We start from the raw sequence: 20,508 nt of genomic DNA on the forward strand, positions 1-20,508 counted from the left end.
GTGCTATAAGAAATACACGAGAGGAAAAACGCTAAAAAAAATGGTAGAAAAAAATGCACAGACAAGTTATTTTGAAAGTGAAAACAATATTTTAGAAAAATCAGAAAGTACTGAAGGAGGTCCAAATCAAGACGAAGTTTTTGACAGAGTAGCAGATCTTAACAGCGATATGAATGTTTCTGCTGCGAATTCATATGCACATCCAAACTGTATAAGTTCTTATATTCGAAAGTATGAGCGAGAAACCAATACACAGTCTGCGCAACATCTATCCTCAAAATTTGAACTGTTTAAAAAGGCAAATGAAATATTAAAGCCTCTGTTAAATGTTGGGCATGGATTTATTCTTTCAGAAATAAAAGAGTTGATGCTTAATGCTCAATGTAGATGAAAATTCATTGGTTTTTATAAATGAAACAAAACTATTTCTCGTAACAACGTATAATGAAAGGATTCTTTTTTGTGCTTCCAAAAGAAAAAATGACCCTTTGTTGGTTTTTTTTAGTCATTTATCTCCAAAAGTACTTGCTGCTGCTTTTAGCTCACAAGAGGCTGTGAAGACTGCAGAAAATCATTGATAATCTTGAGAAAATCATTATAAGATGTTGATTTCAGACTACAAGAGAAGTTCTGCTAAGCGAGTAAAGACGGTTCAGGATGCTCTTGGCTCAATGGATGAGGAAAAAGTCAAATAATGATTCAATCGCTACGCACAAATATTGAAAGCTTGAAAACAGAGATTGAGTTTTTGTTAAACTATGTAGTGACAAATCAGAACTGTGAGAGTGTTGGGAAGTGTTTCGTTCGCTGGTATCACTTGTAAAACACTTGATTATTGCTAATCGCGAAGAAAATTACAAATTATACCTTCAAACTGTTGAATTACTGTTTCCAGTCTTTCGTGTATTTGATTGCATCATTTATCTACTATATGAAACACGGTACGTAGAGAGGATAAGGGCGCTAGAAAATGAGTGTCCCTACCTGTAAGAAAAATTCATTCAAGGTAAATTTGTTGTTAAAATTCAATGCTGTGAAGCCAGAGATGAAATTGGAACAAACGATTCAACGGTCACAGGAAAGTACTGGAGAAATTGCAGAGCAGACGAGAAAAAGTATGTTGCCGAGTGGCATTTAGAGTATCATGAGATTTTAATGATATGCAATGTGTTTCGTGGTCTTACTAGTTCTCATTTAATGGATCACTGTGAGAATGTCCCGCATCCTTATTTTTATAGGCAATCGTAGCCAGTATTTTGATGAAAATGTCAAAAGACTTGTTCATTTTATCCATCAACATGTAAATCCCTATGATATTTCTGAAACAGAGCAACTTTACAGCTTTCTCACTAAACAACTTGTGAATGGTAGTGTCAAGATTCGCCTTCTCAACATCATGAATCATTGATCAGAACAGTACCGCCAGTTTAGACTGGATACATTTTGTTTCAAAAATTGTCTGATTTACTTTCCAAAGTCAACCTACCATGCTTTGAGGCACACAGTTCTTCATAAAATATCACTTCTAAGCTAATGGGGAAGAATCAACTTTAACAAGGGTACAGAGACATGGAAATAGCGAAAGAAAGGGGAGAATGCATTAAAAATATTTTAGCTCATGACTTGTTTCCAACGAACACATTATGTGACGGTCAGGGGCGTGCACAGAAAATTTGGGGCCCGTCACAAATGCCCACAAATGTTTCGGCCGCCCTTCCATATTGTTTAAGCACATATTTCATCCCTAGTTTTAAAAATAATAGGCCCCCTTCAGGCTAAGCCCCGGGCAAACAGGTTTCTCTTATTCCCCCCCCCCCCGTGCACGCCCCTGGCGGTGGTGATTCACCTACCAAGCTAGATTGCAGAAATATCCGTTCCCAGAACATTTTTTATTTAGCAAAGTATCCCCAATAAAAACTGCCCTCGTTATATATTTCATGTCACAAGTCCGCCAAATAAAGAAAACTTTTGGCGAAGTTATCATCAATGTTCTGCACGGATTCATTCCTGTATGCTCTTTTCATGAACTTCATCCTGTGTTCGATAGTTATTTGCAGCATGTTGTGAAATAATTCGAAAAGATGAGAAGAGAATCAACTAAGGGCAGAACAAACATTGCTGTAATTGACAGAAAAACACTAGTACCTATGCAGGTAGAAAAATTCTGGTCTTCGGTATCAAGTAAGGAAAATTTACAGTAACTAGCACGCAAGGAAATAGAAGAAATGTCAAAAATGCTACATTTTCAGCTATTGCTAGTGGTTTAACAGTTAATGAAGAAGCAATCTGCAATACTTTTCATAGGAGATTTGAGACACATCATTGAAGAGCTTAATTAGAATAACTCAAGAGAAGATACAGATCTACAAATTTTTCCACACATAGACTGGGCTGATAAAAATTGCTCAAAAAGAGTGGCTGCGGCATCAAATGATACAGACGTTCGTCGTAGTGCAATAACATGCAATGCAAAAACAGATCGTAACCTTTTTTTAAAAGTAATTAATCTTGAGTTTTTCATTTATTGTGTTGTTGAAGAAACATGTATGTGATAAACAGGAGTTTAAAATGAGCATTTTGGATTATTTATTAATTTTTGTACCCTTTTTAGTAACACAGAATATTCAACAACAAATGTCGGAGATATCTCCACGTAAAATTGAAGAAACAGCTAGACCGGATTTTATGACATAATTAATACATTAATTGACTTCCTTAACTCCAAAAACTGCAGTTCAAAACTAAAAATAAATTTGTAGGTACGCCCGTTGCGAAAAACGTAATGAGCAAGTGAACCAAAATGGCCGCTATCTTTGATGGCCTGTAAAATTATTTCGCGCAGGATTCAACATGTCTACCCAAGATATTCTCACATTAGAACACCTACAGATCAAGATTCTAAAGAGAAAATCTCTGGACCTAAAAATTTTTACGAGACTACATTGTGGGGTCAGGACTATTAGTTTCTGTAAGTTTGAAAATTTAACTTCCAGAGGGATACATTTTTATCGTCTATTTTCAGTAATGTATACCAAATTAAATGGAACTGATAATAACGTAAGAAAATAAATAATGAAAAGTCAGTAAAAGAAAGCACTAGATATCAATATCAACTACAACTCCATTAGAAATAAGATAACGTGAAACAACAATTTTCATCTATATGAATTGATAGTATTGTCTACTGCTGTTACTGGAGTGAACCTTCGTTGTTCGTGAGTAGGGACCGTAAATCCCAGAAGTATTTTTATGCTTCATGTTTTACAATTAAATATAGACCTAGATTTGTGTGTAAATCTGAGCCTTTGTTCTTGCCCTTTTTTCCCATTAAGGCTTTCGTTGTCAAAGTGTACCTCATCCGGGGCATTGCCAAAAGGATCATAGATTTAGACATCACTAATAAGACCAAAAAGGCAGTCTTTAGCCGATTTCCACGCAAGTCGAAACCTTTCTTCACTCACATTTCAGCGTAGTGCCAAAAGATAAGCTTAGAGTTCACCTTTATGTTTGCACAAAAATAATGATTCTGGATCACGTGGTAATTAAAAATTAAAGTGTGGCTAGATAACTAAGTTAAAAGTGTCTTCCGTCCACATGCTGCTAAATAAATTTTGAATTTTCAACTCTGTATTTACATGTAGCGTTCTCGAAAACCCTCATTTTTTTAAAAAAAATGTCTCTAAAGCATGTAAACCTCAAAAGTGAAATCTCTCTTTTTCAGTGAATGCGGCACTCAATAATACTGATGATAAGGAACAAAACCAAATATTTTAAAATTTGTGTTTTAGGAAAAAAAATTGGTTTAGAAGTAGTTTTTAAATATCTTGAGGAATGATGTTGCAAGAAAAATGGAACACATATAATGGAGCAAATCTGCATACACATGCGAAAATCGTTAGTGAGAAATGGAGTCCAGGGTGCCATCTTTGACAGGTTGTATCTCGGGCCAGAATTTTTTTTTTGAGAAAAATAAGAAATGATTCTTACATAATTTTGTATTTTGATTTTTGTATTTTAACATGCGTTAAATTCAAAAACTTCCAAGACAATGAAGATGACCCTCCCGCATGGATTAACATGGATTATACCTCAATCAAATCAACAATGGGAAAGATAAATCACATTTAATTGTTTTCACTTACTATTGTCTTGAAAAAACTTTTAGCACGGTTTAATTGTTGGCAAATGACCAACAAATCTCAATAAAAGAAAATTTGTATCCGGTTCCATCTTCTATTAGTTAAGAAATAAAATGCTTTTCAAGCAAAACCTTTAAAATTAATTTCAAATTTGCTCTTTGATTCTGCTTTTGCGAATAGCAGACTTTTGTAAGTATCTACTACGTGTTAAAACCAAAAATTTATAAAAAGGATACAACAGAAAGTTTCATGATGGTTACTGTAGTATGTTTAATATCATCTAAGCAAAATGCCTACACCGTATAAGCGCCATTTTTTTAGTTCTCGAATTCTGTTAATTTCTTTTACAACTCCAACAACAAAAACACGCGAACTTCAGAGTGTGTGACACAAAACAAAGAGAGCTGACGCGAAAGCATGAAAGGGCTTCGCTCGATCCATTTACTTGTAGCTACCGAAAATAATAACTCTACAGCAATATTATAATAGTTTTTATTATTATGTAATACGTTTTGTTTTTTTCAAACTTCTTCAAGAACTTGTAAAACTTATCCACATCCTGAACAAGGTACTACAAACAATTCTGCTTGTATTTAACGTGAAAGAAAATCATCACATTACTCAATTGCTCGTGTCTCGGCTACTTCAAGCGTACTATACAATGGATTGGACTGAAAATACACTGAGATGAACTAATTTTTTCAAGTGCAACGTTAATTAATAGTTTTCAAGAGTTTTTGTTTCAAGCAAACCTAATAAATTTTAACTATAACTTCGCGAAAATATATTGCCACTTACATCTGAATTTGCTAAGATAATAACAGTAAACAACGGTGCTAGCTATGTTAGGCAGCATAATTCTTGAACACTTTCATAAGTATCCTTTAAAGCAATATTTATTTCCAAATTTTAATTTTGACCTATTTCGCTTAATTTCATTAATCATAAGAACAGGTTTTTTCACATATATAATCTTTGATCTGCGAACGATTCGCATCGACCGCTGACGTCTTGTATTTATTAGTGTATGAGCTGCGTTGCCCGGCGTTGCACGGTCTATTTCGAAAAAAAAAAGTTGTCAAGCATGTTCAAAAATAAGGCTTAAAATTAAGCCTTTACCATTTATAAAAGGGAAAAAACAGTATAAAATTTCCTTTCAACGCGCGGAAAACAACAGTTCAATGACTTAAAATTTAAATTTAGACCACTTTGGTTTTTTCAAATCTAAAACATTAGTTATTGTTACTAAAAGGCGCAAAAATTCCGCCGGAATTTCGGATGCCCCTCGTAAAGGGGCAAGAAAACCCCTAAGTGAACTAAGTTAAATTCGATAAAGGCCCCACGTAAGCTGTGGAATTGCATAAGGCGCCTCCTAGAGGGTTGGGTTCTACTCTCTCCTCATAGGGGAATCAACATATAACTATGTAAATTCTCGAATATCTAGGGACCATGGTGTCGAAATCAAACGTAAACTGCGGGCTTGTATAAGGAACAAACACACATCCACCCCATGCATTAATGAGTTGAGTGAGATAGAAAAGGAATTAAGGGAACTTTCTGAAATTTTAAGTAAAGCGCGTGCAAAGTTTAAAACCGAATTTGGCTTCAAAAAAAAAAAAAAAACTTTTAGAAGTCCTGCTACGCAGCAGTACCTTCGTGGGATACCCCTGCATTATCTCTTGACCCGATATCGGTGAGTGTTCGTTCTAAAATTTATACTGGAATAGTTACATTTATATTGCTTAGTTATCTCCATTTCTTTTCAACTTTCGAACTTAAATCCCTCTGATTCTAGGTGCTTCAATTATTTACGTTTAAAAATCTCTCAAAGCATCAGGAAAATTACCTGCTCTTTCCAACCATTAAAATAGCTTTTTCTGAATTAAATTCTATCCTTAAACTTCGATTTTATGTCCGAACTGTCGTTAATATCCTCAAAATAATAAGATTTTCATCATACTTTGTAATAGTTTGTGCACAATATTTAACAATGTCAACATCAACTTCCTCTTTACCATATTAACCTATCTCTTTGTCTCAAAAAATCTCCCACGAAAGGCAAAAGAAAACAAAAGAGCCTTGAGCCATGAATTTGGAATACACACAATACATCTTCCACTATCACAACTGTCATCAGATGCAGCACATGGTAGATAGCCCAATGCTAAACAGAGAATGATGATTAATGGTCTTCCCGCACATCACTACTGAGAATGAATTTCCAGCCTCAGGATATTTATCAGTAGGATTCTCTTTTGTTTTCTTACTGTTCCGCGTCTAGCAATGATTTGCTGCTAAACTTTGTTGTTTTTCTGCCAGTGAAAGAACGTAAAGTGTAATATTTAGCGAAAGCTGGTGAAGATTATTGCAAGTTTAGCTTTGAATAAAATATTAAAGTTGTGCTGCTTGCATATCGTCGGCTCAAAGCAACAGTAAGACATGTAATCAAAAGAAAAATAGTAAAGATAAATCTCTAGATTAGAAATTCTGAATAGTAGCCAATGGCTACCAGAGTAAAAAAAATGGAAGTCATTAAGGGAGTTAGCTCCGAATTACGTTTCTAAGGAGGAGTCAACCGATAGGCTGAACGTCTCAGGATTGGGATTGTGTAGCCTTAATTACAATATGATTTTTAACTAATTAAGAAACACATGGTTGCCATTTTTAGCGACTTAGACTTGATTTTACGGTTGCCGTTATCAGTGAATTGGTCATCCGTTAGCAATTGACAATTGCTAATTTAGTGCTTCACAATATATAGATTCCCTACTGATGCTTTGAGGCAAAGATATTTTTTTATAAAAATAAACTGTTTTTAAATGTAGAAAAAAGCGGGTTACATTTAAGCAGGAAAGAAAAATAAGATTTCCAAATTATTCGACCTATGGTATAATGTTATCTAAATTAACAAAGAAAACCATATGTTCTTCAAAACACACCGAGAGAGTTGTCATATAGTTACATAGGGACGTAACATAGTTATATAGGATTGTTGCATAGTGATCTTGAATAATTAGAGATTTTTAAGTACGCCCAAAGTTAAAGCCGCATAGCCGGAGCAAGGCTCTTTGCTTTTATGAGAAGTGTACTGTCCCCATCCTTGTTACGGCTATCCTGGACTAATGATCCCTAGCAAGGAAGAAATTGTATTCTCTGGGTGGGGAATTTCCTTTTTTTTGTTGTATGGTATTTGCTTTTAAAGTTAGATTTAAAGCATATTGATATTTTTCTATTTTTTTTGCAATTTCTCTTATTTACTACAAGGTGGTATACGTTCTGTTTAAATACGCGGATTCGTTTTTTTAGCATATGAGGCTTTAAGAAGCAAAGAGATGTAAGTGAACATTTTCAAGTTTTGAGTAAAACGCGTTAAAAGATGACATCCTAGGTAGTCTTTCATTTAATTTTTTTTCTAAATCAAGCTGTATAACATCAATTACCAGGGCGACTAGTACCAAATCTTGCCCCAAGACAGAGGAGAAGTTCACCTACCATGTGTACTGGTTGTCTCCAAATTTTTAAATTTGCCACTTGCATCCCTTTGCTTCTCACTGTCTCATATGTTTCTCAACTTTTCAATTTTTAAAATCAATTCTAAAAATATATCTATATGAATAAAAAAAAAATCACTGATGACTAAGAAAAGGCCAAATCAATTACAGAAAACGTAGTCTTTGAAACGATTACACATCCAACTATGTGTCATTCTTAAAAAGTGAAAAACCAACATACTTTCTGGAAATGAACTCGAAAATTAGATTTGTCAAACATTTTCTGAGTGATATTGAAACAACTGAAGTGAACTTATAACAGTGCACATCTAAGTTACGTTTGACAATTACATTCGTGTCCTACAGGAAATTTGAAAATATGAATCCATCTTTCTCTAAGAGTACTGAAGCTGGCGCTGGAAATCATATGCAATTTTTCTTGCATTGTGTCACGGAATTTAGACATTACCGATGAAAGTCCTGCATATGTGTCGGGCGCTGTTTTGATCTCCGCCCACCTCCCTTACTGTCTATTAAAAGTTTTCGTGGCAAAGTGGTATGAATCCAAGAAATTCAATACCAACATATTGTGATCGATGGCTTCAGGTGAAAGCGATGATATTTTATTTTGTTGCGATGTTTTTGTTTGATATTTCATTTCTCAGCAGAGTTGTGCTTTGATAAACTCTCGTTTATTGATAAAATCATAATTTTGCTTTTTGTTTTGTTCTTCTGAGTTTTATAGATATTAGATGATTTATTGCGTTTTAATTTCGCATTTTCTAAAAAAAGTTTTTCCACGTAACACTCACCGACAATTATAATAGCTCACCTCAAAAAATATAAAAAACGCAACAGTTATTCATTTGAAATCAATCTTTTATGCTCCTTTTTGCTGTAAAACTCGCTCAAAGTTAGTTTACTTAACTGGTGCGTAGTGGTGACAAATCAATAGTGACTAATCGTTAAAATTTTGTAATTTAGAGTATTTTTTTAAATAATTTAAACCAAACTATTACATTATAAAAATCAACCAACCTAACATAACCTCATAAATGATTTCCGCGTATTGTAGTACTTGAAAAAAAATATTTACAGTAGTGATGTAAAATCTTGATTTTCTCAAATACTGCTTTTTTAAATGTGTCAGTTTTGTTGTCGGCAAGCGATATGTAAAATTAAATTAGAAATAGATAAATAAGCACTTATTTTTATTGATTGCTAATTACAGCCCAGCTCAAGATCGTTGGATCTCAACCTTGATGGAATCTACCTCAAATACGGTTGAAAAGAAGAGCATGAATTGCTTTATTAAAGCGTTGTTGAAGCAAGTTCTTTTCGTGAAGCGTCGCTGCTTTTTACAGTAAGAAATTAACTTCAATTGAACTCTGGTGCCTAACTTCCAGAGTTAACGGCCTTCCCCATTTAATACAAACTTAATGCTCTTGACCCTTTCACAGAGCGATATCAATGCCGGACCACATAATACAATCTAAAAAAAGGAACCAAGATAACGTTTTCATTGTCTATTACTTATCATTGAAAATATGAGGATTATTTTTTTTCACTCTGAAAGTGATTACGAAAGGTACAGTACAATGAAAATGAAAACTCTTTTATTTGAAAACTTAGATCTATCATCCATCTACCTCTCTACGTATCCAGTATTCAAATTGAGAAAATTGTCGTAGGTGGCATCAACTTTCTCAATTCTCGTCTTAGAATGCAGTCGCTAGTTCTCACAGCTATTTCCCTTCGATTAATTGAGAAAAACTTTTATCCCCTTACCGTTTCACCTGAGCTAAACTATGAATTTCACAAGGAACCATGTCGGATTGTGATGATCAGCCAACATGCATTATGAACGTATCGTCGCGTCAGAGCAGCAGTAAGACGTCTAATCCCAAAAATAAAAATAAGACATCTTACTGAGGCGACGATATGTTTATCCCTTTTCAAAGTATCAACACCATTTCCACAAGTTTTTTTCACTCATGACAATTTCCTGCAATCATTATTCATTTGTTGATGAATTTCTGCTGTACCCCTGAACATTAAGAAATATAATGCCCTCATACAGCATGAAACTCATACTTCGTGGGGTATTGATCAAGGTATGTTCATGTGCACTCAAACCTAAACTTGAGGTATACTTGAGAAACTGCGCAAAAGTGTTATTTGAAATTTGACTTTTGATGACTTTATATGAATGATATTTGACTTTATATGAATGATATTCGACTTTATATGAAATTTGACTTTTAAGTAACTATAAAGAGGATAAGTATTGGAACAATGTTATCCACCTTGATAAAAGTTTCCAAGCAGTTTTCAAACTTCGGGGGGGGGGGGGGGGGGGACCGGATATCAGTATTAGTGGAAAACAGAATTTCCTGCAGTATTTAGTTATCGGAATAACATGAAGATTTTGGTTTCAAAAAAAATTAATAGTCTTTGAAACGTGTTACAAACCATGTTCAAAATTTCATCCGCCATTTCCCGAAAGCAAGATAAAACTATTATTGTATTCGCAACAGTAAGTACATAATTACTGAAAATATTAAACAAATACATAGCTACTCACTTTTCTTGAGCTAATAAGCAATATGGAGAAAAAAGTGCACAATAATACTAAATTCAAAATTTTCTGAAGATGCAATAAAATTAAAAAAATTAAAAAAAAAAGATTATTTTATTTTTTAAGCTCTACTTTCCTCCCTTCTTTTACTTTAGATTAAAAATGTTTCTAACTCGCTTACTTCATAAAATCTGTTACGAATCTCCTCTCAACCATACTACATCATTGGCCTTCAACTTCTTTAAGTTCGAAACTTTTTAAATTCACGATAAAAGCAAATAATATATTATAATTTCAATATTCTTCAACTTTTAAAATATTCCATCAAACTCCTTTGTAAAATAAATGTCAATTTCAAGTTTGATAAAATAGATTTAAAAATCTCTGAAATTTCTCTAATCACTGGAAATATGGTAAAAGCTATCAGGGAGAATAATGCGTTGAACACTAGTACGACTTTTGCAACTTTTATTTCCGAAAGAACATTTATGCAATCACAATAAATGTAATTTTGAGATAACGGCGTAGGCACTCAGAATTCACGGGGGAATTCTAGAGCCTCCTTGTCTTACTTGCCCAATATTATACACAACGCCACTCCCTGTAACTATAAGGCATTTATAAAATAGAAGAGTTTATGATTTAAAATATTTACCTGGTCAGTGAGGAAACAAACTCATATGAAGACATTTAATTGAAGAATAAAACAAGTGCAATATTTTTGTATACCTACATCTTTCTTTCTTTCTTTCACACACACTTATTGAGGTTTCTGTTATTCCACTGGGGGAAGCTTATACCTCTATTAATCCACACAATGTTTCCAGAATTTTGTCCTTTCCAGGACAGCACACAGACAACACAATAGATGGTGGTGCCATCTATGAACAGTTCGAGAGACAATTTAGAACCAGGCCAGGAGCCGAATAACTTCCTAGTCTGGCACCCCCAGAGCTATCGTTTCACTTGGAGGACATTGTGACCACGAGCATATTTAACGTCGCCCAGCCACCATTAATGACGACGGTGGGTCTTCGACCAGTGAGGATCGAACCCGAGACCCTTCGGTCCCGAGTCCAATGCCTTACCGATCAGACTACCACGGCCCCATACCTACATCAATAGCGAGCATTTCTTATCATAATAACACTTTTGTGTTGCCACTCAAAATGCTAAGTTGCGATTGCAATAAGGACCTCCATGTCAGAGTTAGTGGAGAAACACACTTGTTCTGGCAGCTGTCTTAACGCTGTCGAGGATGTCGTGGGCTCGATTCCCACCAGTGCCACATTTATTCTCCTCTTTGTGATGTAAATCTTTCGTGTGTCCGGAGCAAGACGCTATATTCGCAGTACTTCTATGTATTTGAAGCTAGTCAGCTTTTTGTATAGTAATCGTAATAGTATTGCAATATCCATCCATTCAGATTTCACTAGGTTCCAAGTCTGGTGCCTTCATGTCTGATTTTCCTTAAAAATATTGCAAATAGTCGTACTCAATGTAATAATGAGATTTAAAACTTTTCCTCCGCTGAGAAGAAATTTCTAGTGTTGCGGAAACGAAGGGAAAATGACACAGACTCCGAGAATTTTAGAGACTTCAAGTCTAACTCCATTACCACCAAAACAGTCCGATTCTACAAGCACTGGCTGAGTTGCGGACTTAGAGGAAAAATAAGCAACTGCGACTCTTGGAATTTTGAAACTTCGACTCCTGACTCCAATTCTGACTCCTTTAACCCCAAAATCAGCCAGATTCCGACTCCACATCCTTGGAAATTTCTATGACTTGCTACAAGTACTATGAAGTTAAGTAATAGCTGTCTCAGTCCTGGAATGAAATCAATCGTTAAAGTAAAACATATAAACAGACTTGGAATTTTACTAATATGTGTGGGTGCTAGAAACTGACCTAACTATAAAACCAAAAATTTTTTGACAATGTTGCAAATTCTAAATTCTAGGTTATGAATGCTCAGTTTGTGCTTTACAAACAACTGACGAATTTCACATTAATCAAGGGTTATTCCTCTTACGAATATACAATTTGAAACTGATAAATTGACATGACTTGATCCTCTTTACGCCTAGTGGCGCATGAGGCCGCTAGCGTGGCATTGCATCCCGACTATGAAGCTGCGAGTGATAAGGAGTCGACATAGTAGAATACTCTGAAGCCGCTTCGGAAGATTAGGTAACTGTTCTTATAATTGGCAGTAATCTTGTAGTTTGCAAAACATTGGAAGATTACAGTCAATTACATGGTTTGTTCCTCATGTAAGGTTAGAAACAGTGTTTCTTTCAGGCATCTCTTCGGGTGGGAGGGGGGCACTGCCCTCGCGGAGGATGCCATCTGCCCCCTCCTCCGGAGAAAAATTCGTTTTACACTACATGAGAAGTTTTCTTTTCTTTTTTTTTTTTGAATGAAAAAAAGGAAATAATAGGAAATTCTGAAATCTTCCTGGAGGGAAATGGAAGGGGGGGGGGGGTTCAGCCTCTGTGGCCTCCATTTTGTCACTTTCAATGAAAAGTCTCCCTCTGTTTTTAAACTGATGAAAGCACATTCTGCCCCTGGAAAAATACGGGCAATTATTAATGTTCGATGCTTAACAAACAAGAAGGGATGTTTCCTTTTTTGTCTGTTGTCTATTTATTGCTGTTGTTCAAGGCAGCCCACCCGGGGGGGGGGGGCATGGCGTAGACTGCGCCATTGAAATTTTTAGGGAAGATTGTTTTGATGGGTATTTTTCTCTTTTTGCGGGAGGGGGGGGGGTCTGTTTCTTTAGTGAGTCTTAGTGGTATTTATGTGCGCCCTTGCTGTTGGTGGGGGATAGGGAACCCTGTGATAGGGGGTGGTTGGAACTATGGTTTCTATCCAGTTGTAAACTCAGATAATGCATTGATGAAGTACTGGTGGTGTGGTCTGGTTCGGGTCCTTAATACATGTGTACTCTCTGGGTGCTCATGCTACAACCTGGTTGGAAATGCCACAACCTGTTCGTTTCTCTTTTGTTTAAAGTAATAAAATTTTTCTGAGTGGGCAATTTAGAATTTGTTTCATAGAGAGGGGGCAGGGGGGGGGGGTCGTGTCCTACTCCTTAAATACACCCTTGACCCCTCCAAACCGCCCTGCCCCCTCAAATATGCCAGCCTCCCAACTTTCAAAGTGCCCCCCAGGGAGCAAAAAGTCTGAAAGAAACCCTGGGTTGGATACTTTTTGGAAAGACCTTGTCTACAGTAAATATTTGTAATATTCATTATGTTTGCAATTTCCCTTTTCAACAAGTAGATTGGGAATTAGAAAAATTATTTTGAATGTTATTATTGCTGTAATTGCAATTTCTTTTTTTACTGTGAAAAGTGTAAATAAAAGTACTTTTTGTTTAAAATGTATTTAAACTCATCGCAAAAATAATAGATAATAATAATAATATTAATAATAATAATAATAATAATAACAATAATGAAGATGTTGGAAAAGAATTAGGAATATTTAGCAGGGTGAAGGAATACCCACACCAAGTGGAAAAGTCAATTATTTCGGTTGTTATTATTGCTGTAATTGCAATTTCTTTTTTTATGATGAAAAGTGTAAATAAAAGTATTTTTTTGTTTATAATGTATTTAAACTTTTCGCAAAAATAATAGATAATAATAATAATAATAATAACAATAATGAAGATGTTAGAAAAAATTAGGGATATTTAGCATATGTGATAGGATGAAGGAATACCGCACCAAGTGGAAAAGTCATCAAGACTCCCTTGGGTTGCCCTTAATTATGCTCCTAAGGTCAGAAGAGACCGTGGCAGACACAAAAGAAGGTGGATATATCAATGAGGCCGGAACAGGCATAATGCCTAATCTTTGGAGCTGTTGTTGATGATTATGATAATAATAATAATAATGGAAATAGTAATAATAATGGTAATAGTAATAATATTTGTAATAATAATAATAATAATATAATAACAAATGAGAAATAAATAAATGACAGATATTTGAAAAAAAAAGATACTTTCTTTGTTCTTTCATACCAATCTAAATTTCATAAAAAATGATCTTACTTTTAGAAAATCTCTTATTGAATCAGTATAACTTTTCACGCAGGTTGCATTCATGTCAGTCAATTACGATGCTTTTAACAATTTTTCTAAAATCACCCAATATGTATTTTTGAAATTCAATTATACTATGAAATTCAGCTTAAAAAGAACAATAGGCGAGGCGAAAATATATTTTTAAAAATTAATATTTTATGGTTTATGCTTCAAAATACTTATTGTTTTGCTCTGTGAATGTCGGTCAGTTACCCGTGGAATTGCCCTAGGAGAACCTCTCCGCTCCTTTTGGGCAAGAGATGGTTCTAGTAGCTCTGGTGGGTGCTGCTGTACAGCATTATTTAGAAAAACAGTTCAATGAAAGCCATGCCTAGGATCTCGAAGCTTTAATAAGTCCACTTACATCCCTTTGTCTCTCATAACTTTATATGTTCTTATTTTACACACACAAAAACATTCAAACCGTATAACTAATATCCTTCGTAGTTTGACTACACGCGAACTTTCTTGTGGTTAACTGGTTCAAAATCATTTTCGTCATTTGAAGTTATTTTTTCGCGCCTATTTTATAGGTAACTTCTTCAATTCTTTTTTTCGGTGCTTAATTGCACAGGTTTATTTTGATGAGGACTACAATCTGAGTGCTTTGCCTCCCTTACGCATGATATATTTTATTACACATATTAACAACACATGAAAGAATTTACATCACAAAGAGGGGAAGGTACAACCGGAGCGAGGGTGGGAGTCGAACCCACTGCCTCAAGTGTGCCAATGTCAAGCAGTCACTCAGACCACTCGGCCACTGAGACCCCAACTTCTTCAATTATGTCCTAGTTTGTTTAAAAATTTCAGGTAGCGTACGAAACAAAAAAAAAAAAAAAAATCACAGGAAAAAAAAAGAAGACCGCACAAAAACAAGTTTAAGTGTGTCATACATGCACTGAACATTTTCAATGATCTAGCAATTTCATTGTTTCTGATACAAGACATGTCTAGATGGCGTTCCTAGCGATTCAAACTGTAAACAAGTGACTAAACTAACTTTTCATTCAAAGCATACATAAGGACTGATTTGTCACGTTGAAGTTCGTTCATTTAAAGTTCAATTTGAGATATGTGAGGTCAACTCAAAGAAATATGTTGCGAAAAAATGATATTTGTATAATATGATGTGTAGTGTTAATGATCAGTGTCCGACTTCTCTTGTGTTCAGGTAAATAATAGCAAGTACTATACTTCTTGTTCAGATACTCGGAAGCTTAAGTTAATGCTTTGAACAGGTAAGCAACATTCGATATTGGTTCTAAATTTTCAATCGTGAATTTAAACTCAAATATCACACATTGAATCTTTCTTAATAGTCATCATGTATCCTGAAAATTGAATTTGGGTAGATTTTTTCGGTCATGATTCACTAGAGTTCAATTCATTTCGATGTTAAAATCATTACAAGCAAAATTATCTTCATTGTATATTTGCCTTAAAAAACTTTTTCCTTATTATTTCTCGTACGAATACCATTAGATGCAGTTTTAATATTTTTTCTGCAACAAATATTTAAAAGGAATAAAAAAAGATTTCAAATTCTCCACCAGAATTGTTAAAAACAAAACAAAACATGTCATTTAAGTTGGTTGTGTAAAATTTTTATTGAACATTTATATGACTCAGGTTTGATGGTCCATTTGCTGTAAACAGTAGAGGGTATTAGGTATAATAAACATAATTAAGAGGTTATTTTAGATCATGAAGAATTTCGTTACATATATTGGACCATATTATGACAAATTTGAATGAAATTACTAAACCATATATCGAAAATGTTCTGAAAAATAAATTGAATTTTTATTCAGAAATAATGATTTTAATAAATTAAGTCAACATTTAAGTTTGCTGCTGTCAAACTTTTATGGAACGTATGTTTTGTCTCATCTTTGATTATACAGTTGCTGTAGACCACTAAGACCACACATATTTAAGAGTATCTTTCCGACTATGAGGAATTTCGTAATATTTTGGGTAATATTATGACGTAATTGTAAAGCATTTTGAGTTGCTTCTATGAATTCAATTCTTTACTATATTGGGTGTTTCAGATCCATTTTATCCAGTGTAGTTCCATTCAAATTTCATAATCATAAATGAATTCGATTTAATTCTTTCTTGTGATTTTTTTCGTGTATTTACGTCTGTTTTCTTTATTAGCAAAATATAAATCTTCAAAACCTCTTAACTTCAATTCAGTTTTCTAAGTTTGAGTTTTTTATATTTTGATGAAAGTTTTTAAAGCATAGATTAACGGGATTTATATTGGGGTTCCGTAAAGTGATCGTCGAGAGCTAACCCGGATCTCGCATAAAATATTGAAATTCTCTCAGAAAACCCCAAATCAGATTTTTTTTCTTTGGTTGTTCTTTTTCATATCTAAATGAGATATTTTTTACCTGTTGGTAATCTTGGTGTCGTAGGTTGTCAAATAAGTACTGTAAAAGCACTTGTTTTTGAAAGTCATAGCTTTCGCAAAGATAAAGAAACCGGTGATTTCCTCATTTTTAAATGAACATAACTGTAAGTTGATTAATAATATAAAGTTAAAATATTTCGCGAGGATTAAATGTTTGCAATCACGACGTGCTCGAGAAAGTTGCGAAAGTTAAAACCTTGAGAAGATGAAGGCTTTTACAGTAATCGAAGTAATTAGAATTTTGTTCAACAAAGATCGAAAAACGACTTCCGAGACAAGTTTCCCACATGATGTCTATGTTTCAGTTTTTAGTGAAAAGTGTGAAACCGTTTAAAATTCAACATAGAGTTCAGCGTGATCTCAGTAAGCTCAAGACTAACAGGCTAATGCAAAATTTTATAAGATACTTTGTAGTTTAGCTTGAGTTATAAGTAAACAACATTGTGAATTCTCAAGAGAGGAAAAGTTTCTTTTGATCTGGTACTTAACAAGAAAACTAATCGACTTTTAAGTTGAAAAAAAATGTATAGTCATTAAATTGAAGATATTCGTTCCGTTTTAACTGTAAAATAACGTTAATTTTTTTTGAATCCGCATATCTTTGTCATTTGATGCATGCATTGAAATAGAAAGATAATGTAACTTATAACGTAATGATATTAACAGCGGCTTCATAACGCAAATACAAATATTTTTCCCCTTTTAGTGAATTATCAAGTATCTTGGACATTAGCTGTTAGCTGACCGCATTGCATTATGAGCACACTTGTTTTTAAAAAACGAAAATATGTTAGTTGTAGCCATATTATCATATAAGAACTGTTAACATTCAAAACTATTCTACTTTTACCAACTCTGTGCTCAAAATCCAGCTGCTTTTTGACATACTTCAGTTTTCTCTTATCTCTTCTCGCTAAGCTGCTGCTCATAAGTTAGCTGCTAAGTCGACCAACTTTGAAATCAGTGTTCACGACATATTATATATGTTCCAGCGACTCATTTCGCCATCGTAATTAAATTTCCGTATGTTTCTCAGGATTGTTACACGCTGCTGGGTATTTTAAGTGCTTGCATTTCTTTGCGGTGCAGTTAATCCTTCGTTCTCTTTTATGTGGCATTTGCACGAGCGTTTTATTTATGGAGACCTCTAACTAAATTTTTACATTGTTTTAGTTTTGCATTTTGTTTTAGGAGTCTTTCAGTTGAGTTCAGTTTGAATAACGTTGTCTCTAATGTAACCAAAATGGCTGGTAGTAAAATGCCTATCGATTTGTTTAAATGTCTGTTAATTTTTCTCCTCGTATTTGTATGATTGAAATTGTTTGGCTTTCTTTAAATTTGTTGCATTTATTTTTTAATCATATATTTCAAGTTATGGATAAAAAAAAACAACTTAAAATAATTTTGGGATTTACGGATTAAGCGCATGTTAACGCATCGTATCACCCCCCCCCCACGTAGTCTAGGAGTTTTCCTCAAACAGAAAAAGTCAACCTTTACTTAGTCTGTGTTATCACCGCTTAAAAATTACTAGAGCTTTGTTTCATTTAGTGTAAAAAATAGCACATTTGACATTTCTTTCTCAAATAGCTGTTTAAATTGTTGTATTCAAAAATCAATTGTTCTTTGAAAAAGTAATCCTGTATCTCAGAAAACGTTTTTCTGGTCCATGCAAAGGGTGTGACGCGCGCTCTTTTATTTTTTACCCCGGTAAAAGATTAAAAGACTTATTTTTTTTAAAAAGAATTACGTTCTAATGTCTCGATGCAGAATAAACTTCTATATACGATACACTAATAAACAGATAATCGCAATTTTTGAACTTAAGTCCATCTTGCTCTGAGGTATAGAATTGTGAATCGTATGCACTATGCACATAAATATGAAGCGTCACAAAAGATAATTCATAAGAGAGATGCATAATTATGTATCTTAATAATGTAAAGTAACTTCAATTGTCTCAAAGTATGTATAGAGTGATTCGTTGAGAGGTACTTTATTTAAAAAAAATTGAATAATTTTTTATTTTAATGCAAAATATCCAGTTTAAGTTTTGAATATAATTTTCTAAAAATGTTGACCGTAACTCGGTTAACATGATGCATTCGGAAATTCCAATTTTCAACAAAGCGTTGAAGTATTTCTAGATGTACTTGGACAGTGACTCGAGTAATATTGGCCTCCAATGTCTTAATCATAGCCGACTTAACTTAGTAGACTTATGATTTTAGGCAACCCTAAAGAAAACAGTAACTTGCTATGCAGCCCGTGAAATCATGACTTTATTGCGAGACCAATTCGGTGAGCAGCCCATTTCATGCTTCTTATCAGTGAACTGGCCGCCTCTATTGTGTGACTGGGCATCTTTAGATTTTTCCTTTTGTGTTACCTAAAATCAAAAGTCTGAAGCTGGTAACAAGTGAGACATTGAAGGCAACGTTACAACAGTCATTGACCGAAAACTGACGTGTGAAGGTAACGAACGGTATCGGCAAATTTTTCAATTTCTGTGTTTTTATCATTTATTCTACTTTGACTCTATTTCACAAGCTTGCTTACTTGTTTTCCGTTAAAAATAAAGTACGAAAAAAAACGCTGATCTCAACATATTCCTATTCATAGTATGGAATCCAAAAAACGCGTTTTTTCAAACATTTCAAAAATTCCTTTCCACAGATAGTGCTCTTTACCATCCCATTGCAGAACTCCTTTCGAAATGCTCAAACACGATATTCAAAATTTTAATTTCCGAAAAGATCATGTTATCCGCAGTTACGACAAACATTTGAAATAAATTACATTTAAAAGATAAGAATCAGAAATAGTTCTTTTGAACTGTAGCAAACACTGATGAATAAAATTGGTTTTTAAAACTTTTTCTATTTCTGAAAGAAGTACCTATCAAAAAATCACCCGATATTTTTAAGCACAATAACAATGCATTGAGATGACGGTAAACGTACTTGTCCCCTTGTTCGAAATAATGGAATCAAGCTGTTTTTTTTTTTTTACAAAATCACCTTTATTTACATCATTTAATTATAAAATCAAAATCACCACTTAGTATGCCCCACCCCTTTTTTGTCCAACACCATTTTTACTCTACTGGGCACAGAGTCAACAAGAGTTTTGCACTTTTCTTTGAATTCTTGATCTCTAAACCATGTTTCTAGCAAAGCACAAATCATTTTTTCTTTTGTTGTGCAATCAGATTGTCACTCAATGTCACAATGGCCTGTCTCTTCTGTCCATGGCTAATCAAAAGATAAAAAGTAACCGGATTGAGAAAAAACAGCAAAAATTATATAGAAATTTATAACACTTAAACAAAACACAATATTTATGACAAAAAAACGTGAGGTTATAGCGTCTAATCAACTGGTAGGCTAAACAGCTGTTATAAACAAGGATTGAACAACCTAGAGAATTCGAAATTTAAAATTCCAACTTGGTTCCATTAATTCGCACAAGGGTGAAATTTAACCTTCAACTGTTGAGGTGATTTTATTGAAACGCAATAAGTGAGGTTTGGTTTATGAAAACCACTAAATTGTATTTCTTGTGCACTCTAGAAAATTTAGCAAATTGAAGTAGGATAAGTTTTGAATGATTTTTGCATAATTCATTTATTTCAATGCAACTTAAACTGTACTTTAAAGGCATACAGGTACAAATAATGCCATATAGGTAAACTTTTCAAAATGTTTAAGTGCAAACGTCCAGCTCCTCTGGGGGTGTAAGACACCCCACCTGTTAAGGTGTTGTCAGTACTT

Source organism: Uloborus diversus, chromosome 5 (genome assembly GCF_026930045.1).
Source record: "Uloborus diversus isolate 005 chromosome 5, Udiv.v.3.1, whole genome shotgun sequence".
NCBI classification, from domain to species: domain Eukaryota; kingdom Metazoa; phylum Arthropoda; class Arachnida; order Araneae; family Uloboridae; genus Uloborus; species Uloborus diversus.